This window comes from Natator depressus, chromosome 3 (genome assembly GCF_965152275.1).
Source record: "Natator depressus isolate rNatDep1 chromosome 3, rNatDep2.hap1, whole genome shotgun sequence".
Lineage (NCBI taxonomy): Eukaryota > Metazoa > Chordata > Testudines > Cheloniidae > Natator > Natator depressus.
In genome coordinates, this window is record NC_134236.1 from 191,420,353 (window position 1) to 191,443,431 (window position 23,079).

The window sequence follows — 23,079 nt, forward strand, 5'->3', positions numbered from 1 at the left end:
CAGCTCAGCGGGTTACTTCTCCAGCACCCAGACACCCAGTTCCCAATGGGATCCAAACCCCAAATAAATCCGTTTTACTCTGTATAAAGCTGATACAGGGTAAATTTGTAAACTGTTCACCCTCTATGTCACTGATAGAGAGATATGCACAGCTCTTTGCTCCCCCAGGTATTAATCACTTACTCTGGGTTTATTGATAAACAAAAGTGATTTTATTAAGTATAAAAAGTAGGATTTAAGTGGTTTCAAGGAATAACAGACACAACAAAATAAGTAGCTAAGCTGCTACTAGACCTCTCAAGGTCCCTTCCAGATCTATGATTCTATGAAAAGTAGCACTAGAAACCAACCCCCCCCCACCCCCGCCGCCCACACACACACCTACCCACCTGATCTCCAAATGTCTCAGGTGGCTAGTGTGAGGTGGGAATAGACCAAGAAGAAGGGGAATATTGTCTCCCCAGTGAAAGAAGCTGTGAGGCTGGCGATCAGATCACCATTATCTGGGTTGAAAAATGTAACTTGCTCAGTTTCATAGTTTACATAGATCCGTACCTTCTTGGGTGGCTCACTCAGTGGCAGGGGGCTCTCAGGGGCGGTGAGAAGTGAGTAGTGATCCCTGGTCTGTTCTAGCCCCCAGATCCCCTCCTCAGGGGTAAATTTGATTTGTTCTTTCCTCCTCACAGACTCTCTGGTGACCCCTATGACCCAGATTCTCCCCATCTCCTCCACTTCCCAGTAAATTCTCCCTGAAGTGAATCCCTCAGAGCCCAGCACACAGGAAACTTGGTCAAATCTCTTGAGATTCTCACACAGAACCTGAGGTTTGGATTGCCATGTCACAGTCTTCAGGTCCTTAGACAGCTTCAGCCTAGGATTAGCTGTGGATGGATCCAGAGTCACCTTCACTTCTGGAAGAGAGAATCAGAGCATCAGAGGCAGAGCTCAGCTCTGGGGGAGGACTTAGCAACCCTGCTCTGGCCAGGACAGCCCCTAATTTTCTGTCTTGCTGCCAGGAGCTGACACTACTAGAGCTGGCCAAGGATTAACTGCAGCTCCCTCCGCCCAGGTACCTGGATCTGCTGCTGTGCTGTTTGCAGGTCTGGGATGGCCGGGTCTAGGCCCACCCAGGACTAAGGCCCATCCACTCAACTAACGGAGAGGAACCACTAAGCCCAGGCCACAGTTGAGTACCTGGGACAACAAAGGAGAAACCAGGAGCAGGAGTGAGCTAAAATATGAGGGATCTGGAGGGGGACACCGAGCAGAGAACCCCTGCTGGCACCCCCCAGCCCCCACCCGCCATAGGCCTCTCAGAAGACAGTGGACACTGGCCAGAGGTGTGATCAGACAAGGGAGAGTAAAAAGGCCACACAGTCACAGAGCACCACCCCCGTCCAGCTTCCACCTCCTGGCGTGATGGATGCTGTCTTGGCCAGCACCAGGAGGAGGCTGAAGAGGAGGTCCTGTGACTTATCTGCCTCTGCCTCTCTCCTCCCTTGCTGTCTCTTCTCCTTTGGTACTCTGCTGACACTGGTCCTGGCATTTGCTCACGGGCAGCAAACGAGGAGTGGGGGTATCACTACACTCCTGCCAGGACCCTTTGGCTTGCGCAGAGGTAAAGAGATCCCTGCCCGGCTTTGGGGGAAGAATGGGGTTTCTGTGGCACTAAAACCCCATTCAAAAAAAAGGGCTTGAATGCCACTCTGGAGTGTTCTGGCACCATTCCAGAGCTGCCTACCGCTGCCATTTCTTGGGGAAGATTGTATTGACCAGGTGCACATTATTTGTAAATACGCAAATTAGCACAAGAAATAATTTGTAGACATTTCACACATGAAGCTTCACAAAATATTGCAGCTATGGTTGTAACAGCTCTGGCCTTCTTCATGGGCATACACACACAGATTTGCATCAAAATAACTAAGGATGTGATATCAAACTGACTGAGTTATTCTGGTTCCAGTTACCAGGTCGGCAAACTCAAAAATCTACTAGGCCCAGAGAATGAAGTTAAGATCCCAGGGGGTTTCAAAATGCTTAAGTGACTTAGTCAAAACACTTAGTACCTCAGGGCTCAGTTCTGCTTGGGGGGAGATGGCATGGTATGGTATTGCCACTCTTACTTCTGCGCTGCTGTCTGCAGAGCTGGGCCCTCAGTTAGCAGTTGCCACTCTCTGGCCACCCAGATCTGAAGGCACAGGAGAAGTAAGCGTGGCAATACCGCAATCCCCCTAAAATAATCTTGTGACCCCTCTGCAACTCCCTTTTCGGTCAGGACCCCCAATTTGAGAAACACTGGTCTCCACCATGAAATCTGTAGAGTATAGGGTAAAAGCACACAGAAGATCAGTTTTCACAGGGGAAGACGAGATTTCACAGTCTGTGGCGTGTTTTTCATGGGCGTGAATTTGGTAGGGCCATAACTATAGTTATAGATATCTTGCTACTAGGAAGAGAATATTCAGCAACTTAATGATTAGATAATGTCAATACAGGGTCAATATTCGGCATAAAACAAGGACTAACCCGAAAATGCATGGCTAAATTCAGTGGAGAATTAGGTCCATAATGCCTAGGAGAAAATATCCCCTCACTACTCACCGCTTTACCAAAAGGGCACATCCCTAGTCTATAAAAAAACTAGGGAACCATCCGTCTCTTCCCATCCCCACTGAAATTACTATTTTTAATCCTTTACTTTTCACGTGAGACTCACTCATTGTAAAAGAGGGGGAAGCAGAGAACTATTGGGGTCAGGTCAGATTTTGACACTGGTAAAACATCAGCTTTATTTACCTCGATATACTTGAGTTTTTCTCCAACCTGAAAACAAGCACAAGCATAGAGATCAGAACTCCCCTGAACACAGATAGTCTGACTATGACAACAATGCTTACAGAGTTTAGACTAAAGATAAAAGGAACTTACAAAGATCAGTCTTGAGCTCGTCTAAAAAACAAATAAAAAGAAATTAATATCTAATAAATTACAAAGAAGCTCTTGTTCAAGTAAGTCCATATTTTGATAATGGTTTTGCTCATAAAGAATTCCTTTACTTAGAAACTGAAACCAAAAACTTAGTTAACTTTAAGTTAAGGTTAATATTATCAAAACAAACTGTATAGTCTAGTATGGTGATAGACAGACAGACAGACAGATAGATAGATAAGAGGATGCATAGAACTCCTTCAATAGCTGTTTCACTGGAGGAATAGAGATGAGAACTCTACTGAACACAGACAGATTCATAGATATTTAGGTCAGAAGGGACCATTATGATCATCTAGTCTGACCTCCTGCACAACACAGGCCACAGAATTTCACCCACCACTCCTACAAAAAAAACCCTCACACCTATATCTGTGCTATTGAAGTCCTCAAATCGTAGTTTAAAGACTTCAAGGAGCAGAGAATTCTCCAGCAAGTGACCCGTGCCCCATGCTACAGAGGAAGGTGAAAAACCTCCAGGGCCTCTTCCAATCTGCCCTGGAGGAAAATTTCTTCCCAACCCCAAATATGGCGATCAGCTAAACCCTGAGCATATGGGCAAGATTCATCAGCCAGATACTACAGAAAATTCTGAGTATGATAACATTTCTTGCAGAGTTTATACTAAAGATAAAAGGAACTTACCAAGCTCAACCTGGAGCTTTACTAAAAAAACAAATAAAAATAAATTAATACATAACAAATTACAAAAGAGCTCTTGTTCGATGAATACACATTTACCTAGCTACTGAAACTGAAAACTTAGTTAATTTTAAGGGAAGGTTAATATTTTCAAAACAAACTATAGAAGTATATCTCTATATCTATATAGCTATATAGATCAGGAGGATGTGTAGGACTGGTCAAATAGCTATTCCATGGGAGGAATAGCAGCTTACACCTGCTGCCCTCTAATGTAGGTAGTCCTTTAGCTCAAATGGTAGTGGGGCATACTACAATATTAAAGGGCTGGGATGCAAAATTTAATGATGTGGGCTGAAGACATCTTAATTACAGATTTTTTTAAAACTAAAAACCTATGAACCTATTAACAAACTATGTTGAAATAATGTTATTTAGGTTGCCAGGTCAAGCACTCAAAATTAGAAAATGCCAGAATTAAGTTTCCTTGTACAACTTTAATTCAGGCCCCTTTTGCATACGCATACAGTCTTTAATGAAATGATCACATAGTAGTTTTTTCACAGGACTCTTGTCTCATTCCATACACAGGCCTATTCAATCCCCATGTAAACCAAAAGGGCCTCCAGGACCAGAAAAAAAAACATGGATCAATTGATTCTGGGGAACAACAACTGAAAAAACAGGAATGGAAGTGCGGGTCACAGGTTTACAATCAGGGTTCCAAAGGGAAGACATGGAGCAGAGAACATTGGAAAGTGCACACTGCTCCTCAAAAGAGTCCAGGAAGCTAGCTGATACCGTGCAGAGGAACTCTGCCGAGAGATGTGAATGGACAAGTGCACAAAATTGAGTCCCACAGTCTTAGTCGCAGGGAACTCCTCCATCTAACCCCTCCTCCCTGATTGATATATGGCCAACAGGAGGTTGAGGAGGAGGTTCCACAACTTCATGGAGCCAAGGATAGGAAATGCATAAATAAAAAGGTACAGGGAAAAGCGCAACCAGAACCTCAACAAGAGGTTCTGGAGGAGGCAGAAAAGAGACTGCAACCTGATGCACTGTAGGTATGCATGTGCCAGGGCCTCCATCTCACCACAATAAAAAACATCCGGGGAGTCTGAAAACCACATCAGCAACACATCCATGAACTGGGGTTCAGCAAGGAGGCCTACACACTCGGTGACTACAATGGACCTGGCTGCAGAGATCAACTTCCAGGTCCTGAGGAGGTTCTTGTGAAAGACCAGCAGCCTTGAGAGATCTTGAGGGAGACCTCTTGGATGGAGATAAAACAGCAGCCAGTCATATCAGAGCCTTTGGAGGTGGCTGAGGAAGGTGTGCTCCATGTCAGACTATGCTCAGTATAAAGGAGATCCTACAGGGCCACAAGTGGAAAGCATGGACTTTGTTGTGAATGCAACCTATGCCGTGCCCTCCCTCTTCCAGAGGGAGGCTCGCAATACCTTCAGAGACCTAGTGCTTCCCCAGGCAGAAGAAACTCCAGGACTTCCCTCTGGAGGTTGGCCAGAGTATCCAGGGGTGGGTTTAGGCTGTTGAACTGGTGTCCAAATGACTGGAGGATAGCTAATGTGATGCCAATTTTTGAAAAGGCCTCCAGAGGTGACCCCAGCAATTGCAGGCTGGTAAGTCTGACTTCAGTACAGGGCAAACTGGTTGAAGCTATAGTAAAGAACAAAATTGTCAGACACACAGACGAACATAATTTGTTGGGGAAGAGTCAACATGTTTTTTGTAAAGGGAAATCATGCCTCACCAATCTACTAGAATTCTTTGAGGGGGTCAACAAGCATGTAGACAAGGAGGATCCAGTAGATAAGTGTATTTAGATTTTCAGAAAGCCTTTGACAAGGTCCCTCACCAAAGGCTCTTAATCAAAGTAAGCAGTCATGGGATAAGAGGGAAGGTCCTCTCATGGATTGGTAACTGGTTAAAAGATAGGAAACAAAGGATAGGAATAAATGGTCAGTTTTCAGAATGCAGAGAGGTAAATAGTGGTGTCCCCCAGGGGTGTGTACTGGAAAAAGGGGTAAACACTGGGTTATCTGCAGCACAAGAACAGGAGGCAAAAGAATGTTGTAGATGGTACTGCAGACTTGAAGTATCCTTTCTTTCACATATAGTGCCACTCCCTCACCAGCATGACCTGCTCTGTCCTTCCGATATATTTTGTACCCTGGTATTACAGTGTCCCATTCATTATCTTCATTCCACCAAGCTTCTGTGATGCCTATTATATCAATATACTCATTTAATATGAGGCACTCTAGTTCACCCATCTTATTATTTAGACAGCTAGCACTGGTATATAAGTACTTGAAAAACTTGTCACTTTTTAGCTGTCTCCCATTACATGATGTAATTGAACGGGACTTTTTTTCATTTGACTGTTTCTCATCAGATCCTGCCTGTATTTTATCATCTTCCATCCTCTCCTCCTTACTAGGACATAGAGAATCTCCATTAAAAGATTCTCCCCTAAGGGATGTCGCTGTCCGAAGGACATGCTCCTCCGCACCTGTCGGCTTCCCCCCAGCCCTTAATTTAAAAACTGCTCAACGACCTTTTTAATTTTAAGTGCCAGCAATCTGGTTCCATTTTGGTTTAGATAAGTTCATGGAGGACAGGTCCATCAATGTCTATTAGCCATGCTTTGGGTGTCCCTTAACCTCTGACTGCTAGAAGCTGGGACCGGATGACAGGGGCTGTATCACTCAATATATTGCCCTGTTCTCTTCACTTCCTCGGAAGCATCTGGAACTAGCCACAGTTGAAAGACAGGATATGGGGCTTGATGGATCATTGGTCTGACCCAGTATAGGCTGTTCTTATGTTCTTATTAGGAGCATCAAAATATTTTGGTTCAACAGTATAGACACGTTTTGTTTCATAGTGTTAAAATGTTTGATTTCAAGTTGCTTGTGTTCAGTTATTTCATTTATACCTGTATATTACATTAAAATATTAAATATGGAGCACAGACATAATACTATACGTATTATATAAATACAATATAATTTAAAAATAATATTTTAATATAATATAAAAGTCAAAACAAAATGAATTAAAACGATGATGTCAAAACAAAACATTTTGACGTTGTTTGACGTCACATTTCATCTTTTTCCTATTGAAAAGTTCATCAAAACATTTAAATGAAACTTCATCTTTTGTTGGAAAACTCTTCAGTTACAAATTCTTTGACCAGCCCTAATTGTTGCAGGACTGTGTGTCCATTGTGTCAATCTCTTTCATTGTCCTAAACTCAAGGTTTAACTCAGGAAATAGCTATGTCTAGGAATCACTGGGCTACTAGTAGTCTGTCGACAGACTCCAGGAGGAAAAGGTTCGGCCCAGACCATTCATGGTGCCTTTGCTGACAGAGTCAGAGAGGGTTATGACTGGGCTTCAACCGTGGAGAAGGGCATCACCAAGATCTTCCAGGCCAGTTTGGGCCTCAAACACCCAAGAGACACCCCCCCGGTGGTCTTTAAATTTCCATCCAGGACAGATCTGTGAAATGCCACAGGAGACCTTCTCTCCGCTGGTGAGTCCTTTCTTGCTCAGCCAATTGCACCTCTATCTGCCAGCCCATGAACTGTTCCTGCTGCTGACAGAGCTGGGTTTGCAGCAGCTGCAGCCATGCAGTGGGGTCTGCTGCTATAGCTAGGCAGGATCATGAGATTGTTGCATCAGTAGAAGAGATCTTCCATGATCCCTCATCCCATTAACCACATCATCCAGAGAAAAAGAGACAAACTCTCATTTTCTCCCCTTCTTTGGAGACATTTACATACAATTGCTAACACATTGTCACTGGCCCGAAACGTTTACCTCTCTCGCTCTCCATTTCTGATTTAAAGAAAAAAAAGGGAAAAATATGCAATCTCATGCTGTCAGGTACCTGAGGATAATTCAGACTGTAATTTAATGTAGCTGAGCTGTGATTATTAAAGAGATTGACTGACAGTGTGACATGGATAGACCTCACTTTGGAGGCCAGAATACAGTCAATCAGAAGCTAGAATATCTTAATGTAGATTTAGTTGGTGCTTTATTTTATGTCTTTGTAAGTAGATGAATTTTGATGTGTTCTTTCAAAATTATGATGAGAGCATCACCCTATGAGCTTGTTTTTCTCTAATTTGTCAAAAAATGCAAATATGCCCTTCCTTATATCTTGCATACCATTCTGTAGGGCACATTTCAAAGAACATTACAACAAACGCAAAACTTCCCCAAACTGTTTTTAAGCCTGAACTCCATGCTGAGCAGATGTGCCACCAGCCTTCCCACCCCCCCAAAAAAAGTCAAAAAAGAAAGTATTTTAAACTCTCAAACTTTTATAATTGTGGAAATTAAAACTTACGGTTCCACTTTTAAAAATATTAAAAAATAAAACTACTGAAAACCATACTTAGTCACCCAAACAAATTGAACTCTAGCAAGAAGTCAATATAGGAGTAAAGCTTGTGAGTAGAGAACTGAAATCTTGGCACTGGTTCTACAGCATACTTGCCTCTGATACTAAATGTGATCCTTCAACATGACCCTGATCTCATTCTGTGTTAGTGCCAGAATGTTATGATCTCAGCTTTGGAATTTATATAGAAATGCTCAAGCTTAACTGGAAACAAATGGTTTTGTGTTGGAATATCCTTGTTTTGTGTAAGTGTAGGGATGTGGGTGTGCATGGAGTTGGCAAGGGTCAATGTTGGTGAGGTGGTGGGAAATGATTGTGGGGGTCATGGCAATGTGGAAAGGCAAGTAAGAGTCATGGGCCAGGATGCGACTCACGAGTGAGAGTGTAGAGGCAGAGTCAGGCAGCTGGCAGAGACCATCTGAAAGTTGAAGGGCAGAGGGAGACATGGGCGAGGAAGACAGAGGGAGTTGGGGGATGTGTAATGTCAGGTCGGGTGGGTATGTGGATCAGGGAAGTTGCATCCCCTCGTGGAACAAGGTTTATAACAGGGAGAGGGTTATGACACTTACCAAGGTCATCAACGAGTTTCCCTAAAAACAAGAACAGAATGTATTGTAGGTTTCTCAATAGCACATCACATAAATAATTCCATAAGAGTTCGGGCTCAGGGCCTACTTCAGTCCCATAAAAGTCAATGGAAAGACAATTATCCCAAATGGAAAATGCTGTTAACTTTAAGAACTTGAGGCTGTGGTTAAAACAAACCATAAAATAATGTTCTAGTGAAGAAATTTACCAAAACACAAGTTTAAGATGTCAGAAAGGCTGGAAATTCACAGTTCTGCTTCTGAGACTGACCTTTTCCCAGCCACTCTGCCCCAGCCACCATCTACATAAAGGTTATGTTATAAACTTAGGAGGAAGTGAAAAACACCTTCACCTCATTGACATCCCAGTGAGTGACAGAGTGAAGGGTCACTGTAACGTACACTTGCCCCCACCCAAACTCCTGCCATCCTTGGGGCTCTTTGGGGTGCACTGCAGAGACTTGCAGGGTAGGAGCAGGGCGGGCAGCAACTCTGCTTTGCATGTAATAACTACCGAGCTGACCATTCGTTCATCAGAACCCCTAACAGAGGCCCGGAAGGCACCAGCAACTTGTTCCAAAGCTCGAGATGCCCCCCCCCCACTGCAGTTCCCATAGAAGAGCCTTACCTTTCTCTGCAACATGCGCCGCTATGAGAGAAGGGGAGAGACTTGTTAGAAAGGGGGAGAGTCCAGTACAAATGCTGCACGGTCTACAGAGCACTGGTTGGCTGGTAATGAACTGTATCAACAGACTTCCACTAGAACCACTCCCACTGACCCCCTTGTATTGTGTCTCACAGGGGCCTGCACTTGCCTGTCGTAGCGATCCTCCCGCCTGTGGTTAAAGTTCTCCTGTTCAACTGGAACCCAAACCCTGTAACATATTTGTGCAGCCTCCTCAACTGACTTGGGGAATAAAGATCAGCTTGGCTGGATTGGACTGGTTCTGAGCTAGGCCCAACAGCATGAAACTAACCAAATCTCCTCAGCTACCCAGGCTTCAGTCACAGCCCATTTCAATACTCCTGTGGAGAACAGCCTCCTGTGCCTGACTGGGAGCCAGCCCCTGAGAATGGCTATCCACGCTGAACTTGGGAGTACAGAAAAATACAGAATTGCTGGAAAGGAGATAGTGACTCCGCAGCCCCATAGGATTGGGCACCATTGCTTCACCGCTGTGCAGGATAAAACATTCTTTGAAAAACCGGGCTACAAGAGAGGAAATGGGACTGACACTACCAGAGCTAGCAGGCAATTTGTGAGTCTCAGACACTGCAGTGATGAACATCATGGGAAAGCCAATAAGGAAATGAATAGCTCCATATTCAGAGCAGGGTTTGGGTGGTGACAGTCAATAATGCCACGCTGCAGGAAGGGAAATAATAATTGCAGGTGTTATTTTTAAAGTGGTCTCTATTTAGCTAATCATTGGTCCTCTACCTTAGATCTTAATAAGCTAAAGGAAGGGGGCGGCCACCTTCGTAGACAGGGCCCTGAGAGGCAGGGGTTAGAACCCTAGCCTGGGACTCGCACCATGGCTCAATTCCTGGCTCTACCACAGACTCTCTGTGTGAGTGAGGGCATGTCATCAAGGGCTTGTCTCCACCTAAAAGTTGGGCTGCTTTAACCCTGCTGCTGTACAATACCTGGCTGTGCTCTCAGCTAAGGGTTGTGAAGTGCACAAAACCAATCAGAGGCATATGTAAGCCCAGAACTCTCATTTCCAAGCCCACTGCAGTGTTCTTAGGCTAAGGGCATTTTGACAGGTGAGCATCTCTCTACTGTGCTGCACAGGTGCTCTATTAGCACTCTGGTTTTCCAAAGGGAAGGGCTCATCATTTCATATTGTAAATCATGGACATTGGTTTTGGTATTTCGTTTCATCCGTTATTAGCTATGGGAATCCAGTGATATGTTTCATGTGGCTCCTAGGCCCTTCATTTATTTCCCAAGATATGGGCAAAAAAGTAATGGAAGACTTCAGATTTCCCTCACAAATTCCACCCGAGGGCCTGTCCTGAACTCCCAGTTTAGGGTAATCTGACTTTTCTTGAGAAATTTAGAGAGGCTGCAAAATGTGGCTTCACATAAAAATGTAGCTGCATCTTTAACTGTGGAGAAGCCACCTCCACTCTCATCTCATTTATATTTTAAAGCAAATCTCTGAGTACATTGTAGTGCCCCCTTATAACTTTACCTTTTGCCTTGTGTTGCTTCCAGAAGAAGTAGCTTGCTGTGAAAGTGAGAAAACCCACAACAACCAGGAGTATGTACACAGCCACCTTCCAGGGGTAGCCTCTCAGGAAGAATGGATCTGTAAGACAAAGCCTCATCCTCATTAACTTGGAAACATTGATAGAACAGATGTGTGCGACCTTTGTGATGATCATGGCATTGTGCCACTGGTTGGAAGCAGAGGTGGTCAGGAATTTTTCAACTAAATTGTTTTGGTTTTTTTGTCAGAAAATGCCACTTCATCATAACCAAATATTTTTACAGGAAAGGGTTCTTGGGTCCAGGATGGGATTTCTGGTCAAAACCAGAGAAGGAGTGAAACCCCTGAATATCCACTAGCCTAGTGGCAAGGACACTCACAGAGGATATCCAGGGTCAAATTCCTGCTGATTTGGAGCAGGGATTTGACCTAGCAGACTATTGTGACTCTTCTCTCTCTTGTTTTTAATGAAAACTTTTGAAAAGTGTCAGTTTTGTCCCCATGGGGAAAAGGAATTTGTTTTGAAAACTAGAAAATCTTCATGGGACAGGAAATCATTTCCCTCCCAGCTCCAGTTTGTGAGAGCCCATTCTGGCTGCACAAAGGGGCCTTTTCTACACTACAGAAATTTTCCAAGCCTCCCTGTCCATTGTGAATGCCAATTCAACTCCAGGCATGTTAACTGTGTTAACAATAATAAGACACACTATTAAACACTCCTCCCCCCAAAATTAGCCATGTTTCATTATACTTCATCTGCAGCTTGGAAGGCCGGTTCATGAAGTCTAACCTCCCCTAAATTCACCACACATGGTATTTAATGAATAGCCTCTGAGCAGCTCTATTCACATGCAGGTTGTAAATCCAACATTTAAATTAGCCCTAAACATACCCCCTTTTTGGTGAGTGGCTGAACTGTGTGGCTTTGATGAACACCAACCTGCAATGTAGACTACAGACTCTTTCCATGGGTTGAGGTGGGAGTTCCTGACAGAGCAGGACAGATCCTGAATGGAAGTTTCTGTTACAATAATGGAAATTTGTCCTTCAAACAGGCCGTTATCACGTTGAGTTATTTTTTCTGTCAGGGATGGTAAGTGCTTCCCACTGAGGTCTCTCCACTGCACCTGGGGCTCCGGGTACCATCCAGCAGATTCACACACCATGTGGATTCCTCTGCTCTGGTAGCTGTCGATAGAGATGCGAGGAGTAGAACCCAGACCTGGAGGGAAATGGAGTGAACCTGTGTGAACCCTACACAAGCATTATGCATCTCTTCAGCCTGGAAGGTAAGTGTTTAATTCTTCAGGAGAAGGGAAAAGTGGATCATTGTCCCTCCTGCAGAAGGGCAAGAGCCTTTCACTGTGTCACTGCCGGGCTCTGGCTGTGAGAAGTGTTTCATTATTGCCTGAGTCCTAAAGCTGGAAGCCTATCTCAATGTGAATAGCATATTTCAGCTCCAGGATAAAATGATAGGCCGTATCATTGAACAGAGAGAGCAGCCCAACTAAACTGGCTGTGAGCTCCAGGAAATAACAATTCCAGTGGCAGGCAGTTGAAGCCAGACAAAATATGGTGCAAATTTTTTACAATGTGTACTTAATCACTGGAACAAAGGACATGGTGGATTCTCCATCTCCTGTAGTCCTTCAATCAGAATTGTAAGTCTCTTCCTTAAAAATAAATTAATTAATAAATAATTGCTCTAGCTCACCCATAAGTTACTGGGCTGGATGTAGGAATCACTGGGTGAAATTCTCTGGCCTGTGTCATACAGAGGATCAGATTAGATGATCATAAAAGTGCTTTCTGGCTTTAACATCTATGATTCTATGGAATGTTTGAGGGGCTGAGGATTAGAAACCTTAAGTACCAAGCTGCAGTAGCAGGTGAGCAGTTACTGCACAGCCTTAGTACAGAGTAAGGGAGAGGAGCATATGTGGCCTGTTGCCTCTCCCCGGCCCCCACTCTCTCTCACACACACACACACACATTTGCGACCAGGACTCGTATGACAATTGTCTAGAGAGATGACATGCAGAAGCAGATTGAGCCAGTGGTAAAAATTAAGTGCCAGCAGGTTAAGAGTTAACAATCTCAGATCCACGCAGGTGAAGATTTAACAGCAATCAGTGCTGTAATTCTCTACTCATGCCTCAGGCCTGTTTATTTGAGAAGTTCAGTTATTTATTGGGACAAGTTTAAAGAATGAAGAAAGGGTGATGCAGCAGTATATTGTATTTATAGTCTCTTTAAAATTAGTTGTTTAATCACCAGAAGGCCTCCCATTTTCAGGGGTCTCTCACATGAAGCAGATACATGCAGGGGCTGTATGCTGAAAGTTTGTAGGAGCCATCTTGTCATGTCATAACAAGAGTTCTGGTTTAAACTTTATATCCCTGGTCCTGCTCTGTTTCCTGACGTCTGTAGCACACTCATAAGGAAGATACTCTCAGAAGCCTGACAATGCTAGAAAGCAAGACAAACCTAGTGTAGACACGGTTATACTGGCAAGGATGCGACCATTCCCTGTAAAACTTGATTTGCTCAGTGTGGGTGAAATAAGGTGTTACAAAGTCACTTTGCCAGTATAAGCCACCAGGAACACTTTGCCGGTATAGTGTATGTACTACAAAGAGGGCCTGAAACATAAGCCCTTGTATCAGAGGCCTGGTGTGAGGCCTGAGGCCTGAACTAAAGTAGTTTTGTTGATATAAAGCAAAGAAGCAAAGTCGGATTTTGCCTGCTTGGAAGCAGACAGAAAATGGCAAGAATAGGGCTGATATTGCAGAAACACACATTCCTAAGTAGTATTAGGCACAAATATATGCAAGCACATTCCAGAAAGGTGGCACCAGAACACCTCGATAGCAAACACGTTCCCCAAAGAGAACAGGAACACACTGAGCCATCTTAAGGAAAAGGTCAAGATGACAGCATGATGGATAGCAATTTTTTGATCGAACCAACATGTACAAGCTAATGGGTGTCTCCTCGATACGTCAATGGGTGGCACCCTAATACGTCAGAGGGTGGCACCGTGGCACATCCTGAGTAAAGTGTAACTTGTTTGTATCTGTGTATAAAGATGTATCTCAGAAGGCGTGTCTTTGTCTGGCCGAGGGGAGAATGGAAAGTCCCGCCATTCACTGAGCTGGTCCATTGTCACGGGCATACATGTGTTAGTGTACCATAACGACTGAGCTGGTGCCTTAGCACCATGTCTTGTCAGCAATAAACCTGACCAAGTACCTTTGCTGAAAACCGAGTCTGTGGATCTATTGGGTGGTTCAATCAAAGTCTGCTGTCTCTGCTATCTGCGCAGAGCTGGAAAGCATGCTGAAAGAACACACACACAGCCAAATATCTATCAACATCTGACGACAGTGTACTCTGGGAACAAACTCCTCGGGTAGACCTGGGCTGTGGCACCATGGGCTGCTGCAGGTTTTAGTGACTAAGTTGCTAAACATAGGCCTTGTGAAGCAGCAGTGATTTCACACAAGGTGTGAGTTTAAAACCATCTAGTTAAACAAATATGGAACTGATTTTTCCATAAGAGAGGCCTTTTAGAATATAGAATATCATAGAATATCAGGGTTGGAAGGGACCTCAGGAGACCATCTAGTCCAACCCCCTGTTCAAAACAGGACCGATCCCCAGTTAAATCATCCCAGCCAGGGCTTTGTCAATCCTGACCTTAAAAACCTCTAAGGAAGGAGATTCTACCACCTCCCTAGGTAACCCATTCCAGTACTTCACCACCCTCCTAAGTGAAAAAGTTTTTCCTAATATCCAACTGTAGCGGGGTAGTCACCCCGCTCCGGCCCTGAAGGGGTTAAAACAGCCCAGGGAGAGGGCTTCCCTGGGGAGTCAATAGTAAAAGCAGCCCTGGAGAGGGCTGTGGCTGAGAACAGCTAGGCTGATTGGGGGAAGCAGCCACAGCTGGGGCCACGCCCCAATCAGGGCCCAGCTGGTCCTTATAAGAGGGCTGTGGGCCAGAAGTTGGAGGAGTCTCACTCTAGCCCTGGAGTGGGAAGGGCTAGCTGCCTGGGAGTAAGGTACCTGAGGTGGAGCAGTGCTGGGGAATGGCAAAGGAGCTGAGGAGCTCCAGCCTGGCACCTCTCCAGACTGAGGCCTTGTTGCAGGCCTACAAAAGGTACTGGGGCTACAGAGGTGCAAGCCTGGGATTAGGCAGAGGCAGCAGGTCCTAACCCCTTGCCAATGATGAGTGGCCATTACAGTCTGCAGTCTGCCCCAGTGAGTGGGGGCTAGTTGATGACTGGCAGTCACCACTGAGACAACGTGGGGATAGAGCACTGGGGATTCCCTGGGATGGGATACCCAGACTCCAGGGGTACTGCTGGGGCAGCACCCCAAGGTAAAGGGGCATTGGGGTCTGGGAGGAACACACTGGCAAGTGAGACATCAGCCTGCAGAGGGCACTCTGTAAACTGGAAAAGAGCTAATTCCCAGGTGACCAGCAGGAGGCGCCGTGCCGGTGAGTCTCACCCTCACTACACCAACCTAAGTCTCCCCCACTGCAACTTGAGACCATTACTTCTCGTTCTGTCATCGGCTACCACTGAGAACAGCCTAGATCCATCCTCTTTGGAACCCCCTTTCAAGTAGTTGAAAGCAGCTATCAAATCCCACCTCATTCTTCTCTTCTGCAGACTAAATAACCCCAGTTGCCTCAGCCTCTCCTCAGAAGTCATGTGCTCCAGCCCGCTAATCATTTTTGTTGCCCTCTGCTGGACTCTCTCCAATTTTTCCACATCCTTCTTGTAGTGTGGGGCCCAAAACTGGACACAGTACTCCAGATGAGGCCTCACCAATGCCGAATAGAGGGGAATGATTACGTCCCTCGATCTGCCAGCAATGCTCCTACTTATACATCTCAAAATGCTGTCAGCCTTCTTGGCATCAAGGGCACACTGTTGACTCATATCCAGCTTCTCATCCACTGTAACCCCTCAGTCCTTTTCTGCAGAACTGCTGCCTAGCCACTCAGTCCCTAGTCTGTAGTGGTGCATGGGATTCTTCCATCCTAAGTGCAGGACTCTGCACTTGTCCTTGTTGAACCTCATCAGATTTCTTTTGGCCCAATCCTCCAATTTATCTAGGTCACTCTGGACCCTATCCCTACCCTTCAGCATATTTACCACTGCTCCCAGTTTAGTGTCATCTGCAAACTTGCTGAGGGTGCAATCCACGCCATCCTCCAGATCATTAATGAAGATATTGAACAAAACCAGCCCCAGGATCGACCCTTGGGGCACTCTGCTTGATACCAGCTGCCAACTAGACATGGAGCCATTGATCACTACCCGATGATCTAGCCAGCTTTCTATCCACCTTATAGTCCATTCATCCAGCCCATACTTCTTTAACTTGCTGGCAAGAATACTGTGGGAGACCGCATCAAAAGCTTTGCTAAAGTCAAGGAAAAACACGTCCACTGCTTTCCTCTCATCCACAGAGCCAGTTATCTCGTCATAGAAAGCAATTAGGTTAGTCAGGCAAGACTTGACCTTGGTGAATCCATGCTGACTGTTCCTGATCACTTTCCTCTCCTTGAAGTGCTTCAAAATTGATTCCTTGAGGACGTGCTCCATGATTTTTCCAGGGACTGAGGTTTTTCCAGGGACTTCTGTTTTGTTTGTTTTTACCTCGGTTTGGAACAGGTTTAATTAAACCAGTGATAGCTGCCTTTAAACAAGGGGTCTCAAAGTCCCGTCCTGCGGGCCAGGGCCATCCCTAGACATTTTTGTGCCCTACATAGCCCTCCTGTGGGGAGGGCTGGCCCCAGACCTCCGCAGGGGGAAGAGGGGGGCGTCCCAGGCCTCCACAGGGGGGCTGGTCCCAGGCCTCTGTGGGGAAGCAGGAGGAGGCTTGGAGGGCAAGGGGGAAATCACCCCCCAGCATGAGTCAGTGGAGCGGAGCAGGTTGGGGCTGGCTCACTCCACTTCCCGCCGACCTGTGAGTACAGGGCATGCCTGACCCCTGCTGCAGTCCCCCGGGATGTAGCTCAGGGGAAGGGGTGGAGTGGGGGCGGGGCAGGGGCTTTGGGGAAGAGGCGGGGTGGGGGCAGAGCCAGGGCAGGGGCTTTGGGAGAGAGGCGGAGCAGGGGCAGCTTTCCTGGCTGGCTCAGCAGGCCGGGGGATTGACCTAATTTGGTGCCCCAAATTTCCTGGTGTCCTACACAGCTGCACAGTTTGTGTATGGGTAAGGACGGCCCTGCCACTGGCCATCTGCAGCCCTAGAACCTCCCCACTGCGGCCCATGGAGGACAGATGCATGCAGACACGCTGCCGGCAATGTCTGCTGCAGGCGTCGCGCCCCCCCCCCCCACAGCTCTCATTGGCTGGGGGAGAGGGACAGAGATACCATCACTAGTAGCTGGGCAGAGTAAGCCATGGAGGCAGCAGCACTTTTTTCCACAATGAATATAAACAAGTCTAAATACCGAACACAACTATCTGACGCGCACCTTGATGCAATCCTGAAGGTTTCAACTGCTCAGTCACTGAGGCCAAACATCAACAAACTGACAGAACTGAAGCATTGCCAGGTGTCTGGCAAACACTAAAAACTCTCCGCCGTCAGGCTCTAACAGCATATTCATCAGGCCCAATATCCTGTCAGTTATCCTGTATTGTCAGCAGCAAAGTAAAATAATTGGGGCAAATTAGGTAGTATGAACATTGCACTTTGTCTTAGTAAGCAGGGACAAGATGAATAGTGCTCCAGACTGACCATCTGACAGCTTGTAAGTGTGAGGTCCTTGTGACGGGGTCCCTGGGGTGCAACATGGACTGTGGGACCACTGAGCCCTCTGTCCCTCCAACACAGGGTGCCCCTCACACTGTGATGCTGTGTCAAGCCACAAGCCCCTGGCAAGCACTACACTTACACAGCCATCCATAGACAGCAACACACCCAGCTGAGTTACATGAACGCTTCTCCCAGTCACTCATGAACCGACAATAGGGAGGCTCCAGCCAATTCCCCCCGGCTCCACAGCCATGCACACCATGTACCGTCTTGCCCTGGTCAGAAGCCTAACCAGTATAAGTTCATTATCCAAACTGCCCCTGCTTTGATGTAAACTGAGCTGAGATTTCCCAGGCACTTCAACCAAACCACACTGTTTGAGGTAAAATATAAACTATAGAAAGATAGATTTTAAGTCATTATAGGGTAGCAAGCGTAGAGATCAAAGTTGGTTACCTAAGAAATAAAAGTAAATTCACATTCTGAGTTCTATAAACTAGACAGGATTTGAATAAAGCAGTGTCTCACCCTGACAAATAGTATAGTTCCTCAATACACAGACTGGGACTCTTTTTCCAGCCTGGAACTGCCCACCACGTACAAAGTCTTTGTCCTCCAAACCTGTTTCCAGGTGTTGAGTTGTGGGGGGAGTGAGGTCAGGTGATCATGTCACTTCCCCTCTTTTACAGTTTCTTCCAGCTTGCTGGAAAAATCCTTTGCTGTGGTGTGGGGATCAGGTAGTCTCCATTGGTCAAGCAGTCTCCATTATCTACATGTTCTCTCTGAGAAGTTTCCATTGTATACAGTTTCTGAGATCCCTTCCTTGATGGGTGTTGATGAGCCAATCACCACTGTCTGCCTCCTCCATTGTTGCACCTGAAAGGTTGGTTGTTGGTGTTCCCAACCTCACAACATATTTCAGTAACACATACATAGCAAAACTTCATAACTTCCCACACCATGATAGCACATACAGTCCAACAGGATATTAATGTTCAACAGATCAAGACTTTTAAAATGATACCTCTCAGGGCAGACTTTGTACAAAACATATCATAATTATATGACAGTGATGAATATGGGAGGTCCAGGGTGCTACTCTGAGGTACAGAGTGTCAGTCCTTTTTAGAAACAATTTTCATTTGAGAAGTGAACCTGGGTTCTCCTTTTCCTAACATTCGAGGTTTTCATACTTTTATAAATAAACCACATTTGAATTTCAATTCCCTGGCCCCACAACATTTATCTGCATCTTTTATTTTTGTAGTTTCCACTGAACTGTTTGTCGGATATCCGGCAGCAATGATATATGAGATATAGGCTGGTGTAATCCAGCAGTGTTTAATTTAGTATGCACCTCTCTACCGTGCAATAATTCAGCAGGTGAATTTTGCGTTGTGGCATGGCATGTAGCCCTGTAGATTTATAAGTAATTGTTATGAAGGTTGTCCACACTTTCCTTTCCAGCACAGCTGTCTGCAGACTGTCTTTCAAACTTCTATGGAATTGTTCAATTTCTCCATCAATTTGAGGGTAATACATGATGATTTTCTACATCTAAAGTTAAAGTGTCATAGAATCATAGAAGATTAGAGTTGGAAGAGACTTCAGGAGGTCATCTAGTCCAACCCCAACTAAATCATCCCAGCCAGGGCTTTGTCAAGTCGGGCCTTAAAAACCTCTAAGGATGGAAATTCCACACCTCTCTAGGTAACCCATTCCAGTGCTTCACCACCCTCCTAGTGAAATCATTTTTCCTAATATCCAACCTAAACCTCCCCCACTGCAACTTGAGACCATTACTCCTTGTTTTGTCATCTGCCATCACTGAGAACAGCCATGCTCCATCTTATTTGGAACCCTCCTTCAGGTAGTTGAAGGCTGCTATCAAATCCCCCCTCACTCTTCTCTTCTGCAGACTAAATAACCCCAATTCCCTCAACCTCTTCTCATAAGTCATGTGCCCCAGCCACTAATCATTTTCGTTGCATGCCACTGTACTCTCTTCAATTTGTCCACATCCCTTCTGTAGTGGGGGAGCCCAAAACTGGATACAATACTCCAGATGTGGCCTCACCAGTGCCGAATACAGGGGAATAATCATGTCCCTCAATCTGCTGGTAATGCTTCTACTTATGCAGCCCAATGTGCCTCCTTCTTGGCAACAAGGGCACACTGTTGACTCATATCCAGCTTCTCGTCCACTGTAATCCCCAGGTCCTTTTCTGCAGAACTGCTGCTTAGCCAGTTGGTCCCCAGCTCTAGCAGTGCATGGGATTCTTCCGTCCTAAGTGCAGGACTCTGCACTTGTCCTTGTTGAAGCTCATCAAATTTCTTTTGGCCCAATCCTCCAATTTATCTAGGTCACTCTGGACCCTAACCCTACCCTCCAGCATATCTACCTCTCCCCCCAGCTTAGTGTCATCCACGAACTTGCTGAGGGTGCAATCCATCCCATCATCCAGATCATTAATGAAGGTGTTGAACAAAACTGGCCCCAGGACCGACCCCTGGGGCACGCCGCTTGTTGCTGACTGCCAACTAGACATTGAGCCATAGCTCACTAGCCTGATGATCTAGCCAGCGTTCTGTCCACCTTATAGTCCATTCATCCAATCCATACTTCTTTAACTTGCTGGCAAGAATACTGTGGGAGACCGTATCAAAAGCTTTGCTAAAGTCAAGGTATATCACGTCCACCACTTTCCCCATATCCACAGAGCCAGTTATGTTCCCTTCTGCCAGAAAGGTTTCAAATTCCAGTGAGGAAAATTGTGTTCCATTGCCCAACACAAATTTTTCGGGTTCCCTTCCCTGCTACAGTCGACACGAACTTGATGAGTGTAGCAGAGGTGACATATAATAATAATAATAATGGACATATAATATCAATGGCAAGCTTTTCCCATGCGGCATCTGGAAGAAGAACAGCCTGAAATGGTGCCACATGCATCACCACCATCTTGTCATGTAACTGGCTAGTAATGCTTGTTTTTACAGCTGCTTCAACCTGAGCATGCATTCTCGGCCCCCATACAGGTCACATAGACACTGTTTCATTCTTTCAGCCTCTTGATGTGTATCATGTGCCAGATGTATGAATTTTGTCTACAGTGTGTCCGGTATAATCAACCAGTCAGTACCTCATAATACCCATCCATCTTGTACAGAAATTTTTTGAGTACTCTACAGTAAAGTGGCAAAGCTACATCAAGCATTTGGGGTTGTGTGGCCATTTTGTTATCAGCTGTTCCCGCAATCTTTGTTGAATGGGGCATGCTAAGCAAGCAGCTTTGAATTATTCTTGTGTAACAGCTGTGGGTGTGCCTGCTATAAGTGCAACTATATTGTCATCATCTGTCTGTTCGTCAGGTGAAGGCAAGGGCAGGCAGGACAAACAATCAGCCATCACATTTTGAATTCCAGCCTTTATTCTGTGACATACTTGAAAGACAGTAGTCTTGCTGACCATCTAGCAATTTTGCCTCCCACTCATCCAAATCCTTTAGAAGTTAACAGTGTCATCAAAGAGCTATGATCTGTATGTCACTTGAAAGTCTGGCCCCAGAGCTAAGTTCTCCATTTTTCCACAGTCCATAGCAAGCAAGTGCTTTCTTTTCAACAGATGAATACTTCCTACCAGCTTCTGTAAGTGTTCAAATGCAACAGTCTCCTCCATGTTGTCGTCATGGATTTGAGTAAGTGTTGCTCCCAGTCCATAGTCTGAGGCAGGGTCAAACAATGCAAGTGCTGGACTATTTTCAATCAAATCTTTCACTGTTTCAAAACAACTCATGCAACAGTCATCCAGGCCAAGCTTGAGATTCCCTGGCGTATGTTTGTAATGATGACTGAAGTGTTGTTCAGAATAAACTTGGCATACCATGACGTAAAAGCTAAGAAAGCATGTAAGGTTTATGTGTCTTGGAGGTGGTGCTTTTGTAACCACCATGACATGGTCCAGGTCAGGTTTCAGTCCAGTTTCCAAAATTATGCGCCCCAGAAATAACAACTCTGTTTGTCAGAATTGGCATTTGGCCAAATTCAGTTTCAGCCCTGCTGTTTTGATGTGGTGTAGTACTGCATGGAAATGTTTTTCATGTTCCCCACAAGTCTTCTCAAACACAATAATTTCATCCAAATAATACTGGACTCCAGGCTGATTCTTCAGAATCACTGACATCTTTCTTTGGAAAGTGCTGGGTGCCAATACAAGTCCGTATGGTGCACGTTTCAAATGAATAGATCCTCAAGCATAATAAATGCTGGGAGATCTCTCTGTCCTCCTGTAGTATAACTTGGTGATATGCATTCTGTAGATCGAGAGTAGAAAATATCTTTGTGCCACAAAGATCCACCAATGCTGCTTCTATGTGTGAGTGGATAGCTGTCAATCACAATGGCTTTATTAGCCTCCCTTAAGTCTATGCTAAAACAAATACCTCCAGTCTTTCTTTTTGTCACCACTATTGGTGAGACCCATTCAGATGATGCAATCTCTTCAATAACATCATTCTGTACTGATTTTTTAACCTCTTCTGCTACAGCATCCCTGACTGAGAACGGTAGAGAGGTAAACTCTGTCCTACAGCTGTCACTTGAGGTCAAAATTTAGTTTTGTGAGCAAATCCCAATGCACAGCCACGGGGCTCCTCTGTACCATCCTCCTTAAGAGCAGAGACCAGAGTTTGTGCTATAGTGGTGCCAGGTGGGGCAAAAGCAATGTGCCCATTGACTGCCTACATGTTTGGTGAGGGAAACAAATCGCTGTTTAGGATAGCCGTACCCCAGGCATAAGACAGAATTCTGCCGGTACGCGTTATGTACCAAAAGTCTCGGTTGCGGGTAGTCAACCAAGCACAGGGATGCAGTTCATCAAGAAGCACGCCAGGCGTAAGCTCAGCGCAGTAACTGACACGTGTCCAAAGTATTGCGGGCAAATCAATTCAGGGAGTATAGAAACTGCTGAGCCCGTGTTCAACATCCATTCCACCACCTGGGGCTTCACTCCTGCTGCAGCAGAGACATGGACAGCACATGTTATTTTATCCACAATGTATGCGGTGCTGCTTCCATCCACACTCAGTGCAGTAACTTCAGGCATGGTAACTGCACACACCTGTTGATTAGGCTGGGCTGCTTCAGCATCCCTTAGGGAAATGTCCGCTCTTTTTGAAGGCCACTGAGCTCCCTCTGCAAGCCCTCCTGTGTAGTCTGAAGTGTGGTGTGTACATTCAGAGTGGTGACATTCTTTTCCTTGTATGTTTTGAAATCATTGGGCATGTTACTTCTTATTTACATTGCCATTGTCATTTTTGAACTGCCTTGTTGTAGTCCAGATGCAGTGGTTCCCTGGTTTGCATCGGACCCGCTGTACCTGAGCTCATTATTTTCACCTCCACCATCTCTGGCTCGATGGGAT

At 45.5% G+C, this 23,079-nt stretch overlaps 1 pseudogene; it reads right to left on the bottom strand.

Annotated features, from left to right (window-relative positions):
• Positions 1 to 405: 405 nt before the first annotated feature.
• Positions 406 to 23,079, bottom strand: part of LOC141984570 (butyrophilin subfamily 1 member A1-like) — a 30,728-nt pseudogene continuing 8,054 nt past the window's right edge.